Source organism: Heteronotia binoei, chromosome 21 (genome assembly GCF_032191835.1).
Source record: "Heteronotia binoei isolate CCM8104 ecotype False Entrance Well chromosome 21, APGP_CSIRO_Hbin_v1, whole genome shotgun sequence".
NCBI lineage: Eukaryota > Metazoa > Chordata > Lepidosauria > Squamata > Gekkonidae > Heteronotia > Heteronotia binoei.
Genome location: NC_083243.1, coordinates 23308300 through 23329742, shown reverse-complemented (window position 1 = coordinate 23329742; position 21443 = coordinate 23308300). Strand labels below are relative to the sequence as shown.

Here is a 21443-nt window from a genome sequence, read left to right as displayed (position 1 = left end):
CTCATAAAATTGGACCCCCTGATCCAACCTTTTTGAAACATGGAGGGTATTTTAGGGAGAGGCACTGGATGCTGTGCTGCACATTTGGTGCCTCTACCTCAAAAAACAGCTTCCCCAGATACCCATGGATCAATTCTCCATTATACTCTATGGGAATCGATCTCCATAGGGAATGATAGAGTGCGCAGCAGACATTTCTGTCCCCACCCTCCACTTTTTGATGACCCTAAAGCAAGGAAGAGCCTCCAAACCGGGGGATCGCCTTGCCCCACCTGGGGATTTGGCAACCCTTTTACAAATGCAGTCATTATTCAGGGATTTGCAATTGGGATACCCCTGTCTAAGGCATACAGCATACAATCCCCAGTGGAAAAAGCTAAAGGAACTGGGCATGAACCGTGATGTGTTACTTTGTCTGTATATGCGAATCAACGGTCTATGGCAGCGGTGTCAAACACATTTGTTACAAGAAGAAGACTGCAGATTTATACCCCGCCCTTCTCTCTGAATCAGAAACTCAGAGCAGCTTACAATTTCCTATATCTTCTCCCCCCCCCCCCACAACAGACACCCTGTGAGGTGGGTGAGGCTGAGAAAGCTCTCCCAGAAGCTGCTCTTTCAAGGACAACCTCTGCCAGAGCTATGGCTGACCCAAGGCCATTCCAGCAGCTGCAAGTGGAAGAGTGGGGAATCAAACCTGGTTCTCCCAGATAAGAGTCCGTGCACTTAACCACTACACCAAACTGGCTCTCATTTATGTCAGAGAACCGGATCTGACATAAATGAGACCTCGTCAGGCCAAGTCATATGTGTCATAAAATGTAATAGCAGGTAGCAAAGATAAAAACTTTATAAAGGACACAAAGATTTTTTAAAAAAAGCTTCAGATAAAACATGCCTAAAAGATTAGCACTCTTGTAATATTTTATTTAACTGTCTCTGATAACTGAAGGAAGCGAGAGAGAGGCAGAAGGAAGCAGACTTGCTTGTGGGCCTGATAGGAGCCCTCCAGGGGCCTGATCCGTCCCCCCGGGCCGCATATTTGACACTCCTGGTCTAAGGGACGCTTAACGGGGAAATGCAGTTCTCCGTCATCAAAGGAGTTTACACTGTAATGAAATAACTGCAGCCAGGCTTTGAATGCAAGCTTGTTGAATGCAGGATCGGTGTGCTTATAAATGAGGGCCGCGCTAGAAGTTCCAAAGTCCTCATATTGGTTGATGGCCAACAGGAGAACTTTCCACCAGCAGACACGTCTCCCAAACGCACGATGACTCTTTGAACCTTGATTCGAGTCCTGTAGCATCTTGGAGACTGACAAGTTTTTTGGGCTTATGATAGTCAAAGCTCCTTTCCTTTTTAAGCGTGCAGCACATGAAAACAGCACCCCAACGGCGTTAAGGATCAAGCAATCTACGAAAGAGGTGTCCCTGCTGAGCACAGTGTCATGATGACTCCCATTTTTTTTACAGGCATTGGGCAGTACTCCATTCTCACCATCGCTTGATCCAAGAGCCTCAGACCGATTCCCCCACTAGCCTTATGCCGCTCTCCCTCTCCTCTTCTCCACGGGGCTTCTGTCAGATTTCACACCATCTGCCCCCAGGGCTGCAACTTGCTCCGCCTCTTTTGCACAGCCAACAAGATCCTCTAAAAAACAGTTTCTGTTTGCCATGCAAAAAAGGCGACAACCCTGGGGCAGCTAGTGTGAAATCCGATGGAAGCCCCGCGGAGAAGAGGAGCACGAGAGCAGCATAAGGCAAGTGGGAAATCGGTCTCCGTCTTCAGCAGTGCGCTCTGAGATTCCTTCTATCTTTTGAGATGCTGGAGTAGCAGAATCCTCGTGAGTATGTGTGAGTATGTGTGTGTGTGTGTGTGTGTGTGTGTGTGATTTTTTTTTTACCCATTAAAGGATGTTTCCTAGTAACACCTTGCCAAATTACACAAAGCACAGCGATCTTCTTCTCCTTCGAGGCAATTACTGATCTAATTGCTCTGATTTTTAGCATGCCGTTGCGCGATTCAAAGGCGGGCTGTCCTCAGGCTGCCAGGTTGTTTGCGACTCCTTCTGTCTCTGCACTCAAGGATCCTACTGCTGCTGCTGCTTGATCAAGTTTGCCAGGCCGAGACTGGCAAGCGGTGAGAGAAGATCTGGTACCAGCATACCCTCAAGTGGGGCACCTGCCAGGGCCCAAAGCTCCTGGCGAGGTCTATTGCTGATTACCCCCCATGCTAGGGTTGCCAGCCTCCAGGTGAGGCCCGGAGATCTCCTGCTTTGACAACTGATCTCCAGCTGGCAGAGATCGGCTCTCCCGGAGAAAATAATAAAGTCAAAAAACACCAGAATAACGATAACACTTTTACACAATACAGTGTATATGCAACCTACGTTTATCAAAATACATGCATGGCGATAGTCATCATTAGTAGCTTATAAACCACTCCTGCTACTAAATTCACAAACGTTCATAATACGAATGCTCATGATACAAACGCAGCTGGAAAGAGTTCTTTTCACTCCCCCACACTGTCTGCGGTATGAAGATAACAAGGTACAGTTCCTCAGAGGCAATTTGCCTTCCTGCTGTTCTCCCTTATGTTCAGCAACTTGGGTGGATTCCTCAAATCTCCAGCACAACTCGTCTCTGAGAGAGTAAGGGACCGCAGCCCGGGATTCCTCACGGTTTCAGACCTTCCTTGGTTTTTTTTCTCTCAGTGTTTTATCCTGGAGCCTCAGTACAACATTTAACAACTTGCATCAATGCATGTTAATTGCTCTTTCTGTTTCCGGCTCTCTGCTATGGGGCGTTTTCGCACTGACCTTAATCGGCAGCGACGTCCCTCTTCACTGCGCAGGATCTGCGCGGATTTCGCACCATTTGCTGCGGAGCACCCGGAAGAGCCACAAAGTCCCGCAGCTTTTGCGGCGCAAATGCAAACCACCAAAAACCAGTTTCCATTTGCGATGCAAAAGCCGCGGGACTTTGCGGCTCTTCCAGGTGCTCCGCAGCAATTGGTGCGAAATCCGCACAGATCCTGCGCGGTGAAGAGGGACGTCGCTGCCGATTAAGGTCAGTGCGAAAACGCCCAATGTTATTCCAGTGGTTTTTTACTTTATTATCCACTCACATCAGAACCTGTTGATATTTACCCCTGGAGAAAATGGCTGCTTGGAAGGGTGGACTCTATAGCATTGTCTCATGCTATGGCCCCTACCCTCCCCAAACCCTGCTCTCTCCCAGCTCCACCCCTGAAGACTCCAGTAGAGTTACCAATCCCCAAGTGGGGGCAGGGGATTCCCCGGTTTGGAGGCCCTCCCCCTGCTTCAGGTCATCAGAATGCAAGGGGAGGGGAGGGAAATGTCTGCTAGGCACTCCATTATTATCTATGGAGACAGATTCCCATGGGAAAGAATGGAGAATTGATCCTTAGATATCTGGGGCTCTGAGGGGGCTGTTTTTTTAGAGGCACCAAATGTGCAGCATAGCATCCAATACCTCTCCTCAAAACACCCTCCAAGTTTCAAAAGGATTGGACCAGGGGGGTCCAACTCTGTGAGCCCCCAAAGAAGGTGCCCCTATCCTTCATTTTTTCCATTGAAGGGAAGGCATTTAAAAGGTGTACAGTCGCTTTAAATGTGGCTGCCAGAACTCCCTTTGGAGTTCAATTCAGCTTGTCACACCCTTGGTCCTGGCTCCACTCCCAAAGTCCCCAGATATTTCTTGAATTGGACTTGGCAGCCCCAAGACTCGGCAACCCTACCAAATGCCCTTTAGCTGCCTGCTTTCTTCTAAGTGCTCTATCACCCATGCTCACAGCTTAAGGTTGCCAGCAGGGGATAGACAGTGAACTTACCAGGAGCTGAGAAGAAAACTGAAAATAAACATCACATGTCTATGTGACCCGGAAGTGAGTGTATATATATATATATATATGAATATACACACACACAAAAATTGGCCACTGTGTGACACAGAATGTTGGACTGGATGGGCCATTGGCTTGATCCAACATGGCTTCTCTTATGTTCTTGTGATATAGGCGCACTGGGGACATCAGAAAGTGATGTTCTGGTTTCTGGGCAAAACTAGAGTTGCCACAGGTCTGTGTTGGAAAAATATCTGCTTGGATCTTTGAAGTGTGAAGGCGTAGGATCTATGAGAAATCACTTTGTGAGGAATATAGCTTTTCTCCTAGGTTGGTGGCCAGAAAGGCCGCAAAATACAATCTCCGTTGAAAGGTTTGCACTGTTCTTAAAAGTGGCAAGGTTGGCCCTAGCAACACATTGGAAGAACCACACACAGTGCCCTCTGTCAGTGATTGGAGAATCTGGCTCTGGGACTATTTTATACTTGGGGAAATATCCTCTTACAAATCACCAGCACAATTACCCATATCCCAGGAAGCCTATGCGAAGCTGTGGTTTCCTATTGTTACATACCTCTCTGACCTTGACATTCTGCCAAAAAACAAATTTTATCATCATCTGATATTTTTCTAAAAGCAGTGACACTCCTTTACTATTGCATTTTGGCTTCATTGCACATACTAGTAATAAGGCCCGTTGTGAAGAAAAATACAACAGGCTCTAGAAAGAGGCTCTGGGTGAGTGCCCTTCCCTTGCTGTCTTCAACCCACCTAAGTGAAGGCATGCCCTTCCTCCCCCCACCCTAGGCTGGGAGCATGAAGTGAAGGGCAAAAGTTTATCCACAGGAAATAATAGTTATCTCCCTGCAGTGAAAAACTTCCCCAAATGCACAGGAGCACTCCAGGCTACCGTTTCCTGGTCAGTTGGCAGCTCTCAGCCTTTGAAGGACTGTATTTAAAAGCATAGCTACCAAACTCTGGGATAATTTCAGGTAAATGGATGGCAACGTCTGACCCTGTATAGCTACAAGCTTTCTTTCAGTCTGATCCTGGAGCCGGCGGAGATTAAAATATTTGGATTTGCTCCGATTCGTCGTGTTGATTTCAGAGAGAATAAATCGCTCGCAATCTAAATACATTAGCTTAATTGGATTGCGGGCCGGGCCAAGCTGTTTCTCTTTGCTTTCACCAAATTGTAATCTCCCCCCACCCACAAGCAGAATCTCTCAATAATTATGTGTTTTTAAAGTACTTGACGCTGCTTGTCTCTTGCTTTTAAGGAGAGCTGCTGAGAGTCAAGAGGAAAACAAAATCAGTGTACTAATGATGATGACAGATGGAAAAACATCCCAATTACCCAGTTCCTTCTCACTATTCAAGCAAAAAAGCCTACAGACTAAAGGCACTAAGGTGTGTATCTAGACACTTCACACATTTCCAGAGCTTTTTGTGTGCAGGAACACTCAGGAACACAGTTCCGGCTGGCTTGACATTGTCAAGCATGCTATTTCTAATTGTTGTTACATCCATACTTTTCCCTTCGCCCTTCCCCCCTCTTCCTCTTTTCTCTCTTTCAGTAGCTACATAATAAATCTACATGCCTCAGTAGATGTAAATAACCTTGTATTAGCAATGTAAAATGCCTCTCCCACAGATTCTCACCAACATGTCTTATCAGCCAGGAGAGAATGTGTGAGAAACGGTGATGTCCACATTCCTTAGTAACCAAAGAGATAGTTGTTAGTAGCCTTTGAACCTTCAATGCAATTTGCATCGTTATGTTATTCTTTTGAAGTTATCTGTAATCCTGCCTCTGAAGTAACCTTTAAGATACTATGCCCTGTGACGATCTGTATTACTTCCAAGGTTTCAGTCCTTGGAACAACTCATTGAGTTTCAGTAAAACAAGACTTTGATTTAAAACAAAAGCTTGATTATTTTCAATTATGGATGCTTGACAGACATCAGGGGTGTGTGAGCTAATATGCAAATAAGTTCCAGAGAGAAAGCCAGTTTGGTGTAGTGGTTAAGTGCGCGGACTCTTCTCTGGGAGAACCGGGTTTGATTCCCACTCCTCCACTTGCTGCTGCCGGAATGGCTTTGGGTCAGCCATAGCTCTGGTAGGAGTTGTCCTTGAAAAGGCAGCTGCTGTAAGAGCTCTGTCAGCCCCACCTACCTCACAGGGTGTCTGTTGGGAGAGGGAAGGTAAAGGAGATTGCTCTGAAACTCTGAGATTCAGAGTATAGAGCGGGATATAAATCCAATTTCTTCTACTGCTTCTTCTTCGGATTGACTCACATTCTAGCTGTACCTGAAGAAGTGGCCAGTGACTCACGAAAGCTCCTGCCCTACCATAAATTTTGTTAGTCTTTCAGGTGCTCCTGGACTTTTGCTCTTTTCTACTGCTGCAGACAAACACGCCTACACATCTTGCAGTACCAAATCTGTATGTTGTTAAAAACCTGCATAGCCTGGCAGCATCTAACCCTAACCCTGGCTCTATAATACTCGTGCCATAATAAACGTATACTTGAAATAACCACTAGACTTGCTTGTCGACTTGAACACAGAGCAATAAGAGACAGGGAAAGAGGCTGAACCTTGGCTTGCTCAGTGCAAAGACCATGCTTAACCGGGGTTAACACAAACCAGGATATAAATCCAATTTCTTCTTCTTCTTCTTTTTCTTCTTCCAGCTGGGCCTTTTCTACAATAAAAGCCCTGCTCTCATCCTCATATCATTGTGCATCCCTCACCCCCAATTCTTTTAAAGAGTAGATAAAGTTGTGGATCTTTATCTGAACTGTACCACAAGAGACTGAGATGGAAGGTCACACGACTCAGGCAAAAAATCCATTCCACGGAAAAGTGCCATGTCAGGAAAGGGGGAAACGTCTCGTGTTGCTGCTGATGGTTTTAAAGATGAACGCAGCATCTTTTTGCACAACCCAGTCCACGTATGCCTGTTATGTTCAGTAGGGCCAACTGCAAAATAAAGAGTACATCTTGGCAATGAAGTCGGAGCTGTGCCTTTCTGGTAGAGCATCTGCTTTGCATGCAAAAGTTCTAGGGTTGCCAGGTCCTCCAGGTTGGGAAACCTCTGGAGATTTGGGGATGAAGCCTGGGGAGGACAGAGACCTCAGTGGGGTACAATGCCTCAAAGGCCACCCTCCAAAGCAGCCATTTTCTCCAAGGGAGCTGATCTCTGTAGTCTGGAGATGAGCTGTCATTTCAGGGCATCCCCAGGTCCCACTTGGAGGCTGGCATCCCTAATAGATAGTTCAAACTCTCCTGCATAGAAGAAGACTGCAGCTTTATACCCTGCCCTTCTCTCTGAATCAGAGACTCAGTGGCTTACAATCTCCTATATCTTCTCCCCCCTGTGAGGTGGATGGGGCTGAATGCCTAATCAATCCACTGAAACATGCATGCCAAGAAAGCTGTAGATTTCTGTCTGTCATGCAACTGTTGAAGACTGACAGGGTCAACAGAGAGCCAGTTTGGTATAACAGTCAAGTGCATGCACTCTAATCTGGGAGAACTGGGTTTTGAGTACCCAGTCCTACACATGCAGCTACTGGTGTGACCTTGGATCAGTCACAGTTCTCTCAGAGCTGTTATTTGAAGAGCCGTTTCTGTCAGAGCTCTCTCAGTCCCACCCACCTCATAGGGTGTCTGTTGTGGTGAAAGGAAGGGAAAGGAGATTGTAAGCCATCTGAGACTCCTTCAAGTAGTCAAGGGAGAGGTATAAATCCAATCTCCTCTTCTTCAATCCATAGAAAAGAGGGAACTGTGATTCCAGCATATTAACTATTTATTTAGAAAATGTCTGTGCTGCCTCTCCAGAGACCTGACTGAGAGGGTTCACAAAGTAAAAAAACAAAACAAAAGCTCATCAGAATAAAATCATGAAGAACCCACAACTATGACATTGTCAGTATGAAAACAAGTCATGAAAACAGCTCTAAGCAGAATAAATTGTAATTTAGAAAACTGCAACTTTAGTTAAAAGCGCAAGTAAACGTTTTGGCCTGCAACTCTACAGACAGTAGGAGGTTTCCCACATTCTCAGGTTTCCCACATTCTCATTTCCCTTGCTTGTGTGTTCCTGTTGCTTGCGGGGGGGGGGGGGGGGGACTGCGCACATGTTTTGCTTCCCCTAGTGCAGGGGTATCAAACATGTGGCTCAGGGGCCAAACCAGGCCCCTGGAGGGCTCCTATTAGGCCCCCAAAGCACCTGCTGTCATCTGCTTCCTCCTCCTGCTCTTCCTTCTATTGGCTGAGGCTCCTCCCCCTCCTGGTCCCCTGGGGAAGGAAGGAAAGAGCCAGAGCTTCCTTTGACCACTGCCCTGGATCCCATGGGAGAAATACAATTCTTTAAAACCACCGAATGGTAACGTTTTAAGATTTGGGAATGAAGCCTAGGGAAGGTGGGTGACCTCAGCAGGGTCATAAATTCCAGTCATAGAGTTCCGTCATCAAAGTGGCCATTTTTTCCAGGGGAACCGATCTCTGCAGTCTGGCAATCAATTTTTAATTCCAGGTGTCCTCAGGTCTCACTTGGAGATTGACAGTCTCGGAGTTTTAGATGACACAAAGGCTCCGTTTCACTGAATTGTGCTTCTCTTGCCTCATCTTTTCTATGGAGCAGTCCATGACTCAGCAGGTCCTCATACCCGTCAACTAACGGTAGATATAAAATTACCACACCGGTATTGCCTAATCCAAGCCCATATGTAAGATCGTTGATTTCATCTAAAATAAAGTTTCATTCTGCAATACTTCTAGGCTCTTTCTGGGTTCTCAAACTATAGCACAGACCTCTGACTCATATTTATTTATGAAGGGCTTTTTTCGTAGCGGGAGCTCCTTTGCCTATTAGGCCACATGCCCCTGATGTAGTCAATCCTCCTGGACTTTACAGTAGGCCCTGTATGAAGAGCCCTGTAAGCTCTTGAAGGATTGGCTACATCAGGGTGTGTGGCCTAATATGCAAAGGACCTAAACTCCTACTACGGAAAAAGCCCTGTACTTATGTTGTGTATGAGGATTCAAGTGAAGACTTATATGGGTGTTCCTGTCTGGCTCATTGGAGCCATTCGAACGGAGCTTGGGGACTTGAGAACAATGGGCAGCAGAATCCAAATCCCTGCTGCCCTGCTCCAATCACAGGGCCCCTGCTGGTTTGAATGACCCAATAACGTGCTAGCACGGAAACCCTGAGTTGTATATAGTCGGCCTCTTTGGCCCAGTTCTCCAGTCTTTGAGTGCAGCCCTGTGTTATGCTGTACCTAATAAAGAGCTGATGATCACTGTCACCTCGACTCTTCATTGCAAGAAACCCACTATATTATAATTTATGTATCATTTCATGATAACCTACTTTTCTCCTCAGAGGCCTCCAAAAGCAGCTTATTATTCTCTTCTCCATTCTATCCTCACAGCCAATGTTCCCTCTAAGCTGAGTTCCCTCTAAACCAGGCCCGTAGCTACGGTGGAGCCCGGGCGAGGGGCCAGGTCTCTCCATTCAACCGCCCCCCCTCCCATATGTATGGCCCCTCCAGTGGAGAAGAAGAAGACGACGATGACAATGACGACTGCAGATTTATACCCCGCCCTTCTCTCTAAATCAGAGACTCAGAGCAGCTTACAATCTCCTTTATCTTCTTCTCCCACAACAGACACCCTGTGAAGTGGGTGGGGCTGAGAGGGTTCCCACAGCAGCTGCCCTTTCAACGACAGCTCTGTGAGAGCTATGGCTGACCCAAGGCCATTCCAGCAGCTGCAAGTGGAGGAGTGGGGAATCAAGCCCGGTTCTCTCAGATAAGAGTCCGCACACTTAACCACTACACCAAACTGGCTCTCCTGCCTGCCTGCCTGCCTTCCCAGGCTGTGGAGCCTCCTGCTTCTTTCACAAATACCTGGCAGACAGGGGCAGCCCGACACCCTATGGCGCCCTAGGCAGACTCGCTACCTGGTGCCCTCCAAGCGCCCCCACGCCTTCCCCAAGGCTCCATGGCTCCCCCCTCCCCGCCATGCCTCCTCCTCCTCCCTCCCTTCAGACCCTTCCCCACCCCATGTCAATTTCAATGCCGGAACCGGCTCTAGCACTGTGTTGCGGCTATCTAAAGCCCCCCCCTCCCCGTCCGATCACTCAATCGCGGGTAAGACCATGCCACGGGGCCAGGAGGCGCTCACAGTCTGTCAGGATCAGCGTTCTGAAAGCGCAACCCCGCTGCCGCTGACTCCTCCCCTCCCCACTTCCTGCGGTGGTAGCAGGCAGCGGTAGCAGCTGGAGGGCAGGGGAGGCAGGCAAACAAGGTGCTTGCCTGGGGCACCAGGAGGGAGGTGGGGAGGCCAATTTGGCGCCCCCACCCTCCCAGTGCCCTAGGCAACTGCCTAGTTTACCTAGTGGGCGAACCGGCCCTGCTGGCAGAGCATGCTCAGGAGCAGAGGGAGAAGAGGGCCTGGGGAGAAGCGTCTTTGCAAAAGCGCTCTTCCATGCTCCAGTGTGGCTCCATGTCTTGGGATGGCTCCCACTGCCTGGAGGAAGCAAACCGGCTCTGCACAGCTGTTTCGGAAGTGGCCAGGCTTCCCTAGTGGGCCAGCGGGGCTCCCCAAGCAGCGTCTCTGGGACGCTGGTGCAGTGAGTGTTGCTGCTGAGTCCACAAGCTGAGAAGGTCCTTCAGCAAACAGCTTCAGGACTTCAGAGCTTCGACCTGCTCCTCCCTCGCCCAGGGAAGCCTGGAGCTTGGCCAACTGGCAATCAGTGGGGGATTTCCCTGCAGTACCTAAAATATTATCCCAGCCAGGCTCTTTTTCTTGCAAGAGCTCCTTTGCATATTAGGCCATGCCCCCTTGATGTAGCCAATCCTCCAGGAGCTTACCGTAGGCCCTGTACTAAGAGCCCTCTAAGCTCTTGGAGGATTGGCTACATCAGGGGGCGTGGCCTAATATGCAGAGGAGCTCCTGCTAGAAAAAGAGCCCTCCACATCTACATTTTTTTTTACTACGGGCCTGCTCTGAGTTCACAATTTTTTAGCCTCTGGCTCACAATTTTTTGTCTCTGCTCAGGAAAAAATGGCCCCAGAGCAAACTAATTTATGTAGTAAAAAGGTAAAGGTAGTCCCCAGTTGTTTCCGACTCTGGGGTGACGTCGAATCACGACGTTTTCACGGCAGACTTTTTACGGGGTGGTTTGTCACTGCCTTCCCCAGTCATCGACACTTACCCCCCCAGCATTAGCTCACAACTTTAACATCAGTAGCTCATAAAGTAGAATTTCGTTCACAGGACTCCACATCTTAAAGGGAGTGTTGCTCACATCAACTCTGTGAGGTAGACAGCATGTGACTGCTCCAAAGTCACCCAGCAAGCTTCTATGGCAGAGCAGGGATTCGAACCTGGTTCAACTAGATCCTAGCCCAGCATTCTAACCACTACATCGCACTGCCTCTTAGAAATCTGTTTGGTTTCTGTAACGTACTCGAGGCGGAGACGAGAGTAGGGCAACATGGTTTATTAGGAGCACGTTGCAAGAGGGCGAACACGCGGGCCGGGTCCCGCTTATGTACAATCCCGGGTACAGCCTACTGGGTTGGTCGGGCCAATCCAGCCCCGTTGAACTTCCCGCCACAGCTGGAGATAGGCGGGGACTGGCTCCCGGCGCTGGGGCTCCTGGGACTGCCCAGTTGCCCCCCCCGTCGGTTCGCATGACATTTCTTGATACACTACACCCCTCCCCCCCTGGTTAATGTACAAAGTCCTGTAAGTATGCGGGGGGCCGGCGCTCCCGAGTGGACCGTCTGGGGGGTCCCGGTGGCGGCGGCGCGGCCGCCGAGGATGGTGCCTCGGTAGGTCCTGGAGTGGACGGGGGCGGCCCGTCCGGTTCAGCGGATCCCTCGGGCTCGGTCGGTTCCGGTACCTCCGGCGCCCGCATCACGGATGTTGGGATCGCGTCCTCTAGGCGGTCTCCGTTAGGCTCCTCGCTGGATATAGCCTCGTCCGTGTCTGTGGGGGCCTCCGGAAGGGTGCGGCGCCTCAACTGGTCAATGTGCCGCCGTAGTACCTGGCCCCCCTCCGTTGATATGTCGTAGTGGCGGGACCCGGTTACCCTCAGTACCCGCCCCGCCACCCAATCGGGGCCCCTTGCATAGTTTCGGGCGAAAACTGGGTCGCCCGCGAAGAAGCCCCGGGCGGCGTCACGGACTTCGGGGCTCCCGCGGGTGTCTGAAGCTCGGTCGGGATGCAGCCGGTCCAGCCGGGTTATGAGTTTGCGTCCCATGAGGAGCTCAGCCGGGCTGACTCCTGTGACCGGGTTAGGGGTGATCCGATTATCGAAGAGGAACGCGGCCAGCCTGTGGTCCCAGTCCCCCTGTACAATTCGGCCGAGGGCCTCCTTTGTTGTGCGGACCATCCGCTCCGCCTGGCTGTTGGTGGCCGGATGGAAGGGAGCCGACCTTATGTGCCTGATCAGATATCTTTGCAGGAACGCCTGGAAGTCGGCTGAGGTGAAGGCGGCCCCGTTATCAGAGACTATGGTGTCCGGGATGCCATGTGTGCATAGGACCCTGCGCAGAGCTCTGATCGCGGCTGTGGACGAGGTGGACCCTACGGGGATGACCTCCAGCCATTTGGTGTAGGAGTCCACCATTATGATGAAGGTTTGCCCCTGGAATGGGCCCGCAAAGTCGATATGGAGTCTCGACCATGGTTTCCGGGTGGACTCCCACCTAGTGACGGGGGCGCTGGGCGGCTCGGGCCGTGATTCCTGGCAGGTCTGGCACCCGCGGACCCAGCCCTCGATCTCCCCGTCCATTCCCGGCCACCAGACGTAGCTCCTGGCCAGAGCCTTCATTCGCACTATGCCGGGATGAGTCTCGTGTAGGGATTCTAGAACACGCCTTTGGAGCGGGGGTGGAATCACTACCCTACTGCCCCAAAGTATGCAGCCCTTGTGTGCGGCTAATTCCTCCCTCCTCGCCTTGTAAGGCTTGAATTCTTCCCCCATGTTTCCCTCTGGCCACCCCCTCACCACCCAGTCGAGCACCCGTGCCAGTGTCCTGTGTTTCTGGGTGGCCTTGGCCACCTCCGTTGCGTGGAGGGGCGGCTCTGGGAGGCTCTCTATCATCATGACCTGGTGTGCGGGTGCGGGGTCCGGACCCGTCTCCGGAAGCGGCAAACGGCTAAGCGCATCCGCGTGTCCCATAGCCTTGCCGGCCCTATGAACCAGTGTGTACGTGTATGAGTTGAGGAATTGGTTCCACCTCAACACGCGCTGTGAGAGTATTTGGGGGGTTTGTCGGTCTGGGGCCAGTAGACCTAAGAGGGGCTTGTGGTCCGTGGCAATGGTGAACCTTCTCCCATATAGATACTCATGGAACTTTCGGACCCCTGCCACGATTGCCAGGGCCTCTTTATCTATCTGCGCGTAGTTGCGCTCGGCTGAAGTGAGCGTGCGGGAGTAATATGCGACCGGTACCTCCCTCCCGTCCGGAAGCTGGTGCCCCAGGACTGCTCCCACCCCATACGGCGACGCATCGCAGGCCAGGATGACGGGGAGGGCCTCGTCAAAATGGTGGAGCACCGCATTGGACACCAGGACGTCCTTGACCGCCTGAAACGCCGCGGCCTGTCGTTTGCCCCAAACCCAAGGGGCTTTTTTGTCCAGCAGCCGGTGGAGGGGCTCCGCCAGGGCTGCCTTGTGGGGGAGGAAGGAGTGGTAAAAGTTGAGCACCCCCAAGAAGCTTTGGAGCTCCGCTTTACAAGTGGGAGCCGGGGCTTGCACGATGGCTCGGGTCTTTTCTTCCGTGGGGTGGATTCCTGCTGCGTCAACGGCGAACCCCAGAAACTCCACCCGTGGAACCCCCAGCAAGCATTTCTCTCTCTTGACCTTGAGCCCCGCTGCCTGGAACCGGCGGAGCACCTCTCGAAGGCGGTTGCCGAATTCTTCGGGGTCCGGAGCGGCGACTAAAATGTCGTCGAAAAACGGCTGGACTCCTGGGATCCCTTTAAGGAGAGCGTCCATTAGGCTCTGGAAAATCCCCGGAGCGACGCTAACCCCAAACTGAAGCCTCTTTACCTGGAAAGCCCCCCTGTGGGTCACGATCGTTTGGGCCTCCGCCGTCTTATTGTCTACTGGGAGCTGCTGGTAGGCCTGGGCCAGGTCTAGCTTCCCAAATATCCTAGCCCCCGCTAGGGCGGCCAGGACATGGCTCACCACCGGCACTGGATAGGGGTTGTCCTGTAGTGCCTTGTTTATGGTGCATTTATAATCGGCACAGATCCGCACCTCCCCGTTTGGCTTGATGGGGGTAACGATGGGGGTTTCCCAGGTGGCGTAGTCCACCGGCTCGAGGACGCCTTGTGCCGTGAGGCGGTCTAACTCTGCCTCAATCTTAGGTTTCAAGGCGAACGGTACCCTCCTGGCCTTGAGCCGAATCGGTCTGACCGTGGGGTCTAGGGGCAGGGAGATGGGCGGCCCCCGGTAGCTCCCTAGGGACCCATCGAATACCTCGGGGAATTCCTTGCAAATCTCCCCGAACCCCCGGGGCGTTATGGTCTGGCCCACCCCCTCCACGCGGATTCCCAAGGGTTTAAACCAGGCCAGACCTAGCAGGGTGGCCAGCTGGCGCTTAACCACCAGGATGTCCAGCGGGCCGTGGAAGGACCCCCGCTCGACTTGTACCCGCGCCCACCCCGCAATTTGCACCGGGTTCTTCTGGAAGTCCCGGAGTATGAAGTCTGCCGGCCGAAGTTGCAGCCGCTGGCGGGGACACAGTTCTCTTAGGGTTTCTTCCGCAATGAGGGAAATGGAGGACCCTGAGTCCACCTCCATTTGGCAGGGGTTCCCCTCTATAAGGACCGCCACTTTGATTTTATCGGGGGAATCGTGGGGCAAGTTCAGTACCTGTAGGGACGTAGAGTCTACCGCGTGGGACTCCGCGGACTCGTGGTACGTGGTCGGCTTCCTGCGGTTGGGCTTGGCTCGGCAAGCCCTGGCAATGTGGCCGGTCTTTCCGCAGCTCCTGCAGTCCCAGGTCCGGTACTGGCAGTCTCTCCGCTCGTGGGGGCCGCCGCAGCTGGCGCACTTGGTGGCCGGGGCTCTCTCCGACGCTGGTGGTCGGTCGGTCGCTCGGGGGCGTTGGGTCGCTCTGTTGGGTGGCCCGGCTGGGCGGCGTAGCTGATGGGCTTCCTCCTCCTCGGGGCCGTCGTGGTCCAGCTCTCCGTGGTGGGCAGCTTCCATCTTGGCCCGGGGAAACGTTCGTGCGGTTCGTTCCCATGCCACCGCTTTTGTTGGCCCGGAGGTAGAACTCGACCCGCTCCGCGTAGGACTCCCATCCCTCTGGATTGGTTGGGTCGAAGGGCTCGAGGTAGCCGGTGATTCCGCCTTGGTTGGCCATGATGGCGGCGGCAGTCGCTTGTTGCCCAGATCTCCGTCGTAGCCGCTGAGGCTAGGATCCCACCTTCGTCGCCAGTGTAACGTACTCGAGGCGGAGACGAGAGTAGGGCAACATGGTTTATTAGGAGCACGTTGCAAGGGGGCGAACACGCGGGCCGGGTCCCGCTTATGTACAATCCCGGGTACAGCCTACTGGGTTGGTCGGGCCAATCCAGCCCCGTTGAACTTCCCGCCACAGCTGGAGATAGGCGGGGACTGGCTCCCGGCGCTGGGGCTCCTGGGACTGCCCAGTTGCCCCCCCCCCGTCGGTTCGCATGACATTTCTTGATACACTACAGTTTCTCCACACCAACTGCTGTCCCGCTGTTGTACTTCTAAATGCAAGTCGAAGCAGACAGCATGTTCTTGCCAATCCTTCCCCCCCCACCCCACTGGCTTTTTAAAACATTATGAACAAAATGTAACAATAGTTGTCAAGGTGATCAACTCATCAGTACAAAGAACAGCACTGCGGAGAGAGACAAAGATACTTTAACCTAGCCTTACCCATTTAAAAACCAAAGAAAGCATCTTGGAAGCAATTTTTCTCCAATACATTTTTGTCAGGGATGCTGGAGGTTCTGGTCCATCTTCTGGGCATGGAGCAGGGGTCATTGGGGTGTGGGGGAGAAGTAGTCAGGCCTCATTTGGGCAGGAGCTCACAGGAGCGGAACTCCAGAACCTCTAAGTTTTATTGTGCTCTTTCTTTCTTAAAAAAGTAAAGGTAGTCCCCTGTGCAAGCACCAGTCGTTTCAGACTCTGGGGTGACGCTGCATCACAACGTTTTCACGGCAGACTTTTTGCAGGGTGATTTGCTATTGCCTTCCCCAGTCATCTACACTTTCCCCACAGCAAGCTGGGTCCTCATTTTACCGACCTGGGAAGGATGGAAGGCTGAGTCAACCTTGAGCCAGCTACCTGAACCCAGCTTCCGCAGGGATCGAACTCAGGTCATGAGCAGAGAGCAAGGACTGCAGTACTGCAGCTTTGCACCATAGGGCACTCCCCCCCCCCAAAAAAATACTTGCTTCTGGGCTCCATTGTTCAACCACCACCCCTGTGGAAATTTTGCTGAACTCTAGGATTTAACAAACTTTCTAATATTCCCGCCCCCCCCTCCAAAAAAAATGGGAGAATAACCAAAAATATAAAATAGACAGAGGGAAATCTTCATCATGCCAGTGTGGCCACACAGGAGAAAGTAATTTTAAAAGAATAAGGGGAGTAAAATTTTATTGTGACAATTTATTTATTTTTATTGGCTTATATTCTGCCTTTTCCCATGGAAAGGCTCAGGCAGGATAACAACACAGATTAAAACAGTTAAAAACTGAGAAATTAAAACCATGTAACAGTACAATAATAACAGTACAATAAAACAACAACAATGATAATAATCATTCAAGAAGCATTTTAAGGTAGATACTGAGCTGATATAATTTAGTACCCCTTCCGCTGATGTCAGGGGTGTGTGGCATATGCAAATGAGCTGTGCTAATGAGCTCTGGCACCTCTTTTTCTACAGAAATGACCCCTGGAGATAGTTATGCATTTCCTGCTGATTCACTTGTGAGTGCTCTGCCTCCCTCCCCATACTCCCAGCCAGGGGTGGAATTCTAGCAGGAGCTCCTTTGCATATTAGGCCACACACCCCTGATGTAGCCAATCCTCCAAGACCTTAGAAGGCTCTTTTTTGTATGCTCTTGGAGGATTGGCTACATCAGGGGTGTGTGGCCTAATATGCAAAGAAACTCTTGCTAGAATTCCACCTCTGCTCCCAGCTGTACACACTGCCCAGGGGGAGGCCTATGGGCAGAACAGATGGCTGTGAGCACAGGCAGAGGGATGGTAGGAGAAACACATCCAGGCAGGTAGTGAGACGGGTGGGTGAGGGGTAGGAAAGGACACCCCCCCCCCCGGGGTACCCTCTGCCCAGGCCTCTGCAACATTTGTAGCCAGCTCTGCACTTCACTACAGACAGAGGTTTCTATCCAGAAATCAGCAGGTACTTTATATACATATATATGAAAGGGATTTACTGGGATGTGATCATCCTCTAAATCCATGCTTTAAATCCCTGTCCTCTAGTGATTGCAACATCTGCCCCGGCTTATCTCTGCAATTGAGAGGAGGGCCTGGTTTTTCTCAAACAGCAGATGAAAAGGTAGGTGTGTCCCAGGGCTTAAAGGACTGCTGGTCAGGAATTCACACAGAATATTTCTCTGCTCTGCCTTTGCTTTGATCGTTTCTTATTTGCTTGGATATTCGTAGTGGAAAGAGCTCTCAAACTGCGGCTGACTGCTGGCAACCCATAGAGTTTTCAAAGCAAGAGACGACCAAAGGTGGTTTGCCATTGCTTGCCTCTGCGTCACAACCTAGGTGTTCCTTGGTGGTCTCCCATTAGATTTTATTGCCAAGTCCAATTCAAGAAATATCTGGGGACTTTGGGGGTGGAGCCAGGAGACATTAGGGGTGGAGCCAAGATCAAGGCTGTGACAAGCATAACTGAACTCCAAAGTTCTGGCCATCACATTTAAAGGGACGGCACACTTTTTCAATTCCTTCTTTCCATAGGAAATAATGAATGATGGGGCACCTTCTTTTGGGGCTCATAGAATTGGACCCCCTGGTCCAATCTTTTTGAAACTTGGTGGGTATTTGGGGAGAGGTACTAGATGCTATACGGAAAATTTGGTGCCTCTACCCCCAAAAACAGCCTCCCCAGAGCCCCAGATACCCGCGGATCAATTCTCCATGATTTTCTATGGGAATAAATCTCTATAGGAAATAATAGAGTTCCCAGCAGACATTTCCCTCCCCTCCCCCCGCTTTCTGATGACCCTGAAGTGGGGGGAGGGCCTCCAAACCGGAAGGAAAATAGATGGGGGCAGGAGGAGGGAGGGAGAGGTGGAAATAAATCAACTTTAACTTTAAATGCATTCTCCAAGCTACCAGCTGACTTGGTTTAGAGAAGTGATTTAAAGAGAGAAATGCCTTCTCCAAACCAGCCAATGGGACGCTGGGAGCTTTGAGAGCCACGCAGTACATGTGAAAGATCCACATGTGGCTCCCAAGCTGCAGTTTGGCCACCCCTGCTCTGCTCTTTCAAACTACATTGAGTCTCTTTGCCTACGTACTTATTTCTGAGCATGTTATGCATCCGGACAATGAAGGCTTGTCCTTGACATGGGGCAAGAATCTGTTCCTGTCCTCTCCAGGCTGAGCCAGATGCCTGTCAGCTTGGTCATCTCCAGCCGCTCTACCTGCTTCCACTGTCTGTATGCTTCTCCCCGTTCTCACCATCTGCTCAGGGCTGGCCCTGCAACTAGGCAAACTAGGTGATTGCCTAGGGCACTGGAATTCTGGGCTCAAGTGACTCAGTGAAAGAACAGATAGGAAAAATTTCGCACACAGTGCTTAGAAGAAGAACAATTGCAGATTTATACCCCGTCCTTCTCTCTGAATCAGACTCAGAGAGGCTTACAATCTCCTATATCTTCTCCCCCCACAACAGACATCCTGTAAGGTGGGTGGGGCTGAGAGGGCTCCCACAGCAGCTGCCCTTTCAAGGACAACTCCTGCGAGAGCTATGGCTGACCCAAGGCCATTCCAGCAGGTACAAGTGGAGGAGCGGGGAATCAAACCCGGTTCTCCCAGGTAAGAGTCCACGCACTTAACCACTACCCCAAACTGATTCTCTTAAAGGGAACATTGCCCACAACCCCTGCCTGCCTCTGCACAGGCCATCCAGCCTCTGTTTAAAAACCTCCAAGGAAGGAGAGCCCACCACCTCCTGAGGAAGCTTGTTCTACTGAGGAACCGCTCTAACGGTCAGGAAGTTCTTCCTAACGTTGAGTCGGAAATTCTTCTGATTTAATTTCAACCCACTGGTTCTGGTCCTACCTTCTGGGGCCACAGAAAACAATTCCACACCCTCCTCTATATGACAGCCCTTCAAGTACCTGAAGATGGTGATCATATCACCTCTCAGCCACCTCCTCTCCAGGCTTCTCTTCTAGGGTTGCCAAGTCCAAATCAAGAAATATCTGGGGACTTTTGGGATGGAGCCGGGAGACATTGGGGTGGAGCCAGAAGCAAGGTTGTAACAAGCATAACTGAACTCCAAAGGGAGTTCTGGCCATCACATTTAAAGGGACCACACACCTTTTAAATGCCTTCCCTCCATTGGAAATAATGAAGAATAGGGACACCTTCTTTTGAGGCTCATAGAACTGGACTCCCTGGTCCAATCATTTTGAAAATTTGGGGGTGGTTTGGGGAGAGGCCCTGGATGCTATGCTGAAAAGTTCGTGTTTCTACCTCAAACAACAACCACCCCCCCAAAGCCCCAGATACCCACAGATCAATTCTCCATCATTTCCTATGGAAAAGTCTCCATAGGGAATAATAGAGTTCCCAGCAGACATTTCCCTCCCCTCCCCCGGCTTTATAATGACCCTGAAGCAGGGGGAGGGCCTCCAAGCCAGAGGATCCCCTGCCCTCACCTGGGGATTGGCAACCCTACTGTCTTCAGAGAGGTGGCTGAATAGAGCCTGCCCTCCGGACTTTGTTTTTCCAAGGTCTCCCATCCCAATACTTGCCAGAGTTGGCCCTGCTCAGCTTCCGAGATCTGACAAGATCAGACCAGGGAGCAAGTTCAAGTTTTGTGCTTTTCATCCCTCCCCCTCCCCCACCGACCAATTCATCTGTTTCTGAAAATTGGTTCCTGGGGGAGGGTGCCAGAAGTTAAGCTTGCCTAGGTGCCAGAGAGTCTAGAGCAGGGTGGCCAAACTGTGGCTCAGGAGCCACATGTGGTTCTTTCACACATATTGTGTGGCTCTTGAAGCCCCCACCACCCCATCGGCCAGCTTGGAGAAGGCATTTGGTGTAGTGGCTAAGTGCTTGGACTCTTATCTGGGAGAACCAGGTTTAATTCCCCACTCTTCCGCATGCAGCTGCTGGAATGGCCTTGGCTCAGCCGTAGGTCTCCCAGAACTGTCCTTGAAAGTGCAGCTTCTGGGAGAGCTCTCTCAGCCCCACCCACCTCACAGGGTGTCCGTTGTGGGGGTGGGGAGGTAAAGGAGATTGTGACCACTCTGAGATGCGGAGTATAGGGCGGGATATAAATCCGATATTTTCTTCTTCTTCTTTAAATAATTTCTCCAAGTCAAGCCAACTGGCAGCTTGGAGAATGCATTAAACGTTGCTTTTTTCCCACCTCTCCCTCCTCCGTTTTCCTGCCTGCCTCGCGGCTCTCAAATAAATGATGCTCCTGTCTTATGGCTCTCAGACACCTGACGTTTATTCTATGGGGCTCTTGCATTAAGCAAGTTTGGCCACCCCTGGTTTAGGGCTAGCCCTGCATCTTCACAATCTCTCCTCCTCTTGAAGCTGCAGCAACCAGCCTTCCCCTCCTCTCCCCACCCATCCCAGAGTGTCACTTGGGTCTTTGCCAGCGTTTGCAAAATGGAAGCGGTGTTTGGAGTTCACATGCATCAAACAGATCCCCATTGTCCAGTGAACCTTGGCATTTGGGTGTGTGGCTTTCTCGGGGGAGGGGGGGAAAGTTAGCGTAGGCAGAGAAAATGAGGACGATTTGTGGAAAGCTCTCCCATCTAGGCAGGGCCCAGTGCAAACATGTGTTCAACTGCTCTGCTGAGGCGCTGAGCCTTGGGTTTTGACAAAGGGTGGCCTTCTCTTCTCCACCAGAGAGAGAACAAAAGGGCAGGAGGTGGATGAATCTGTCTGTTGTGGAAGAAGAGACGTCATACCGGATTGTCAACAAAGAAAGGGCTACCAGCAGATAATGGAAGGAAGAGATGATCGGCCTCTCTGAAAAGGACAGTTTTCTGGGACTTGGACAGACAAGCCTTAATTTACAACTTCCATCATGCAAGGTGCAAAGCTAGAGGCCTTTAGAAGCCAGAGGCTTTTAGAAAGTAACATGAATATAAGCTAGGGTTGCCAAATCCAATTCAAGAAATATCTGGGGACTTTGGGGGTGGAGCCAGGAGACATTGGGGCGGAGCCAGGAACAAGGGTGTGACAAGCAGAATTGAACTCCAAGGGAGTTCTGGCCATCACATTTAAAGGGACAGCACACCTTTTAAAATGCCTTCCTTCCATAGAAAATAAT

General features: G+C 51.1%; 1 protein-coding gene and 1 pseudogene across 1 annotated transcript in view; both read left to right on the top strand.

Annotated features, from left to right (window-relative positions):
- Positions 1 to 21443, top strand: part of LOC132590082 (heat shock 70 kDa protein-like) — a 283440-nt gene that overhangs the window by 90359 nt on the left and 171638 nt on the right. The gene's annotated exons all lie outside the window — the stretch shown is intronic.
- Positions 17088 to 21443, top strand: part of LOC132590081 (oocyte zinc finger protein XlCOF6-like) — a 28661-nt pseudogene continuing 24305 nt past the window's right edge.